The sequence below is a fragment of the Diceros bicornis genome, chromosome 24, assembly GCF_020826845.1.
Source record: "Diceros bicornis minor isolate mBicDic1 chromosome 24, mDicBic1.mat.cur, whole genome shotgun sequence".
Lineage (NCBI taxonomy): Eukaryota > Metazoa > Chordata > Mammalia > Perissodactyla > Rhinocerotidae > Diceros > Diceros bicornis.
This window is the reverse complement of record NC_080763.1, coordinates 21,563,128-21,569,127: the sequence shown is the minus strand read 5'-3', so window position 1 is coordinate 21,569,127 and position 6,000 is coordinate 21,563,128. Positions and strand designations below refer to the sequence as shown.

General features: G+C 43.1%; 1 protein-coding gene across 10 annotated transcripts in view; it reads left to right on the top strand.

The window, feature by feature from the left end:
- The first annotated feature begins 434 nt into the window (after positions 1 to 434).
- NUMB (NUMB endocytic adaptor protein) overlaps positions 435 to 6,000 on the top strand; it is a 155,528-nt gene continuing 149,962 nt past the window's right edge. For 7 of the 10 annotated variants that reach the window (XM_058567283.1, XM_058567287.1, XM_058567289.1 and 4 more), the window contains exon 1: positions 435 to 519. The gene's annotated coding sequence lies outside the window, so the exon portion shown is untranslated. Of the gene's footprint in view, positions 520 to 725; positions 749 to 6,000 lie in introns of those variants that run through there. The other 3 variants (XM_058567282.1, XM_058567284.1, XM_058567280.1) reach the window with 3 other exon arrangements.

Here is a 6,000-nt window from a genome sequence, read left to right as displayed (position 1 = left end):
AAGAAGGGGAAATAAGCTTCTCCTTATAGGGAGGGAGCTGGAGAAAGTGATGAGTTTACAGTCTGCACTCTACAACAAAGAGTTAACCTTTCTCCGGTAACCTCGGATGTGAGCGTCAACCCCTTCCTTGCTTTCTACTGCGCAACCAAACTGTGCCTAAGCTTGAACCAACCGTGGCGGTCATATCCCTTGCCAGTTGACTTAACAGACACTTTCGCCAGCCTATCATAATTTCGAACTGCCCAACCGTCAACCAATTACGACTAAAGCTTGGTCTGGGACGCTCCAGGTCCGGGCGGGTGCTAATACCGGGTCCAGGAAAAGGGGCGGTGAGGAGGCTATGACGGACAGGTAAATCAAGCCAGTCAGAGCAGAGAGCAGCCGCCCCACTATCCAATGGACAGGTAGGAAGTATGAAACGGGGTGGGCCTGTTGTCATGGGGGAGGTGGTGGCGCTAGGTGGCTGCTGGCGGCCGAGGTAGAGGCAGTGGCGCTAGAGTTAGTCGCGGGCAGCGGCAGGTGAGTGCCTGTAACGCAGGCCTGAGGTTTGGGGCCGTCGCGGGGCGGAAACTCCAGCTTGGCGCTCCGGAGGCGGAGGCCAGAGGCAGAGGGCCTGGACTGCGGGCCGGGTCGCGCCGGGGCTGGGGCCGGGGCGGGGGCGGCGGCGGCGGCGGCGGCGACGAGTTCGCGCTGACTGGGCTGGTGGGAGAATGGCGTGGCTCCCGGCCGCGGAGTTCGCGTCGGCAAGGTAGGCTGGGGCCGGACCGAAGTGGGTCAGGCCGGAGTTCCCTTGGGACGTCCAGCCGCTCGGGTCTGGGGCACTGACCGGCGACTGATGTGTGAGGGTTAGGTCCCTGGGGAGACGGGAGAGCGGCCGGAGTCCCAGAGAGGGGGTGACCTGCGGTGACCGGTAAAGATCTGATCCGAGGGCGAGTGATTCGGGAATACCCGGGACAGCTTGGGTGCAAGGGAGAGGGGGAACCCGGGAAGCCCGGGAGCGGCCCGAGCGGAGGGAGCTGGGGGGGCCGGGACACTGGGAATGGCTCGGGTTCGAGGGAGAAGGGCGGTGGGGAGACCGAGGGCGGCCGGGGTCCGAGGTGACAGGGAGCGGCCTGGGTTGGGGCAAGGGCGTCTGAGGAAAGGCAGGGAGGGGGCTGGGGACCCTCCTGAGAAAGGCCGCTGTCCGAGGGAGGAGGGTTCCTGGGGACTTAGGGAGCTGCGGGAGTTAGGAGGGTCGGACCTGTGGAGACCTTGACCAGCTTGGGGAGGACCCGGAGCGCCCGGCCCCCTGCCGCTGGTCTGGGATGGGAGACCCCAGACTGGGCTGGGACCTCCTGGAGCTGAGGATCCTCGGTGGACCGGGAAAAATATCCTCGAGGCGTACCTCGGGTTTAAGACTGGGGACGGGGGTGAGGGGTCTGGCAGGGGAGTGGAAGTTTTCTCAGTTGGAGAGGAGTCAAGCAAAATGACACGGGGGTGGGCGGGGAGAAATAATTTCCTTGTAGGAAGGGAGTAGTAGCTAGGGCGCAGTAGGAGGGAGCGAGAAAGTTGCTTCGGAACAGAGGAGTGGTCTTGTGGAAACCAGCCAGAATAGTAGATATGAGAAGTTAACAGTGGGGTCATTAATAGGTTCTAAGGACTTCAGAAATAGAAGACACTTCCTAGCTTCATAATACTAAGATGCCGTCTAGGACCTGAGGAAAGGTCCTAAAAGCAAGACTAAGTGACTTGCATTCCAGTGCTTTAGAAAAAACAATTGTTTTAAGATGACAGCAGTAATATTAGAAAATCAGGACGTTGACAGGATGGGGAATTTGAAAGGGGAAAGGGGAGGAGTAGCTGAACTAAAGGAATAGGACTGGGGACTTGATAAGACAGGAGAGTCGCGAAAAGGATAGGCATATCCTTGCTAAATTAGAAATACGTTTGAATTCCAGTTCCACCACTTAGCTTGAACAACTTAACCTCTCTGTGCAAAAGTTTCCTCCTCTGTTTAATAGGGATAATAATAGTTCCTACTTCATAGGGTTTTTTTTTTTCCTCATGACGTAGTATTTGTAGAGCTTTTAGAATAGTGACTGGCACAGAGTAAGCGCTGTGTACTGGATTGTTAAATAAAGGATAAAGACAGACCTGAGTTCTTTAACGCAGCAGTTCTCAAACTAGCTTGCACCAGAATCACTTGGAGGGCTTGGTAAAATACAGACTTCTGACCCTACCCAGAGTTGCTGATTGAGTAGGTCTGGGATGGGGCCTGAGAATTTGCATTTATCTCAGGTGATGCTTATGGTCAGGGGACCACAGGTTAAGAAGAGCTTGCTTTAATGAAAACAGTAATAATGTAGCAACTTGAAAATATCTGTCTACCCTGTTAGAGACAGGTAGAGGCAAATTGCAAAAAAGATCCTAATATAAGGGATACCTTATTTTAAGGCTATGTTTTTTCAGACTGTGGATCATGATTTATTAGTAATTTATGAAATTAATTTAGTGGGTTACCACCAGCATTGAAAATAAAATGAAATAGAATAGAACAGAATTGACTGGCACTGCACTTAGTAGGGAAAAGTGTTGTTCTGGGAAACTTTTCTCATACATGCGTGAACTAGGTCACAATGTAAAATGTATTGCTCACAGTGAAAAGAGTTTGAAAAATTGTTTTGAGCCATGCAGTGCAGCAAAAGCACTAGGGGTATCTAGGGACTGGGTTTATTATTTATTTCTTTATTTTTCTTCTTTATGTGGTAGTTCTTTCTCAGGTGGTGATACAGTCTATTAAATTTCTTCAGTTTCTGATTTGGTTTCTCCTGTGTTTGCCTTATCGCATATTGTGTTATGCCTCTTTTTAGAAACTGAGAATCTTGGGGGTGAGGATTTAAGGGAATTTGAAGCAGGGAAATGAAATTGACTGGTGTTTCTCAGATGTGGTGCACTCTTGTCTCTCTTGTGCCCTCTTGTTTACCTTCTCTTTTTTTTTTTTCCCACTGTACCTTAAAGCAGTGTCTGTAAAAAAAACCTGAGTATACACAGACATATTGACAGTAAACAACTAACACTGAAATGGGCTGGTTTGAGAACAGTTCATGTATAGAAAATAAGTAAAAACCAAGCACATTTTTCAAAAGAGAAAAGTGAAAGGGTGTTTCCTTTTTAGAGAGTAAATGCATCTTAAAGCTTTTTATTGCCTTACACTAATACAAAGCATATAATATAAAAGCCTTTTTAAGGGAACCGGATATACTTGTGTATTTTATATATCTAGATTTTTGAAGAGGGAATAGTGATAATACTTGACAGTAAAATACACCTGGGATAGAGGCTTAACTACAAAGTAAATAGTTTATTTTGCGGGAGCTATTGTGTTGATGGTTTTCTCGTTGGAGAAGGAACTGGATATCGCATATGTTGTAAATTTAACTTATTTGAGGGACCTAAATGTAATCTACAATACTTATTTTAAGCTATATTAAGAATATATATGTAAGTTTTGTGCTGTTCTTGGTTTGATTTTTCTTCTCTTGAAAAGTAGATGATTTGTATTTAGAAAGAGTCAATTTAGATCTGTTTTTGTGGATAGAAGAACAGAGAAAGCAGTATTGAAAACTGAAAGAGATTCTTGCAGCTCTCTTAAAAATCTTTAATCTTTAATCCAAGGATTTATGTAACCCTTTTATTAATGTTTTATGAAAGTGTGAAGAAACTATTGGTGTAGCTTTGCATCAGGATTTTTAGGTAATTTTTTCTCTCTCAAAAATCATTTTTAGTTGTATTTCAGATTTTTATATTTCATTAAAATTTTTATTTTTGTTTGGAGGACTGCAAAACATAATCATTGCATGTTTGAGTTGAAAAACATAAGCAGTCTTTTCACAAAACAAATTTACTAATTTTTTGTGACAAAGGTTCCAAGGATGAAAGCTTTTGAATTCCTTGCATTGAGTTAAATGGAGTAGCCCTACCAGCAAAATGGCTGTTCTTTAAGTCATTGTACAGTTGGTGGGCACATTTGTATAGATCATTCAGTTCTTTACTAACTGATGGAGGAATGTAAAATCTTAATAATCGAGTGTGGGAAAAATATAAAAGTTTGTTCTTCATAATTGTGAACATTAACCAGTTTAATTATTTGCTTTTTAATAAATGGACTTTATTCACTCATAATTTAATTATACTTATCTATGAATAGCTCTGATTGCTCAACTCATTTTACAGTGAGATTTGTTACTCTGTAGTTGAATAAATGGTGGTTTTTTTTTTTTTTTTATGAGGAAGATCAGCCCTGAACTAACATCCATGCCACTTCTCCTCTTTTTGCTGAGGAAGACTGGCCCTGGGCTAAACATCCGTGCCGATCTTCCTCCACTTTATATGGGATGCCAGCACAGCATGGCTCGACAAGCAGTGCGTTGGTGCGCGCCCGGGATCTGAACCCATGAACCCTGGGCCGCCACAGCGGAGCACACGCACTTAACCGCTTGTGCCACCAGGCCGGCCCCTAAATGGTGGTTTTTTAAGTCCCAAAGAAACTGTGTGCTCCTGACTGTACAATTTATTTATGAGACCCAATTTCACATATCAAAGATTATTCAGGTAAATGATTTCAAAGAGTAGAAGTTCAATTAACACTAGTAATTAAGTTTATTTTCTGTTTCAGTAAAGTTTTGTCTTCTTTTGTAAATAGCTTCTGATCTCCTTTCTCTGTTTCTTGCCCTCCAACTACTCATCCAATAAATCCTAATGGAAATGTTGGAGCCTGAAGATCTAGTTCTGTACAAGTACAAAACACCTGTGTCTGGTGTTTAGTTTGCTGGGAGAATTCCTTTTGTTGGAAAAGGTCCTTTGGTAAACTTATCATCTTAAAAAAAAAAAAAAGTCTTTTATTTAATAGAGTACCTGAAATGCTACATTTCATTTTGGACTTGTGAAACACATCTGTTGTGTTCAATAGATTTTGATTTCTACAGACAGGATCTTGAATTCTGCCTATTTCTGAACTCTGATATATGTTTCCTTAATAGGGCTAGGGAGAAAGAAAACAATTAGATTATACTCTTTAAATATTAAAAAAATTGCATATTTTTTTATCTTGACATTATGATAAATCCTTTATTTGCAAAGAAAAGTTGTTTCAGTAACGTAACATTGAAATTTCATTATTAAAGGTAGAAATACTATATAAGACTTTAGGATGTTTGTTCAGATGTGAGACACAGGTACGGATAAATAGTATGTCATTATGATATAGCCATATATTTTTGAGAATATAAAATATGCACTTGGAAATCTTGGGGCAAAAGGAGGATTGAAACTAAGGGAGAATGAGGAGAATACTGACGTGTTTAAAGAGGAGTCTGGAGGATCTGCAGGAAGTATGTCTAGAGGAGTGAGCCGTTCTTGGCAGTTTTCCTGGAGTGACATATGTAAAGGAGGATGATCCTATTTGCAGCATTCTCCCATGGACATATTTTTCATTCTCTACAGTTTCCACTGCTTGCTATAACTCTTCCTTTGTTTTCTTCTGCTCAGGAAAGCATGTCAGAATGTAAGTGAATAGACTGAGAATTGCTAGTGCTAGAGGATGGAAGCCTGGGCAGGACCATGGGGATTTAGAAAGCTGGACATTTGTCTCCACTTTTGCAGCTTTTGGGAATAGGTCCCTGGCACTTGTAACTAGGCCAAGCCTTCTCACTTGTCCTTTCCAGTGGCGTCTGGGATTAAGCAGTAGAAAGAGGCCCCCAGTCATTTTAAATAGATTAACCATGGAGCAGCTATATTAATAATGAATATTCAGGGACTCCTCCTCTCCTCACCAGAACTCTGTTTCTTCCCACTGGCTTGCTGATTCCTTACATTCTTCTAATCAGGGTCGAAATCTTGAGTTCTCTGATTAGATAGCAAAATCTTAATTGTGGTAACTTGTTTATATTAAGGTGTATATAGTTAATTAGGAAAATGATTATTATCAGATTTTTTAGAAAGAAGATTTGAAAGCTGTAGAAC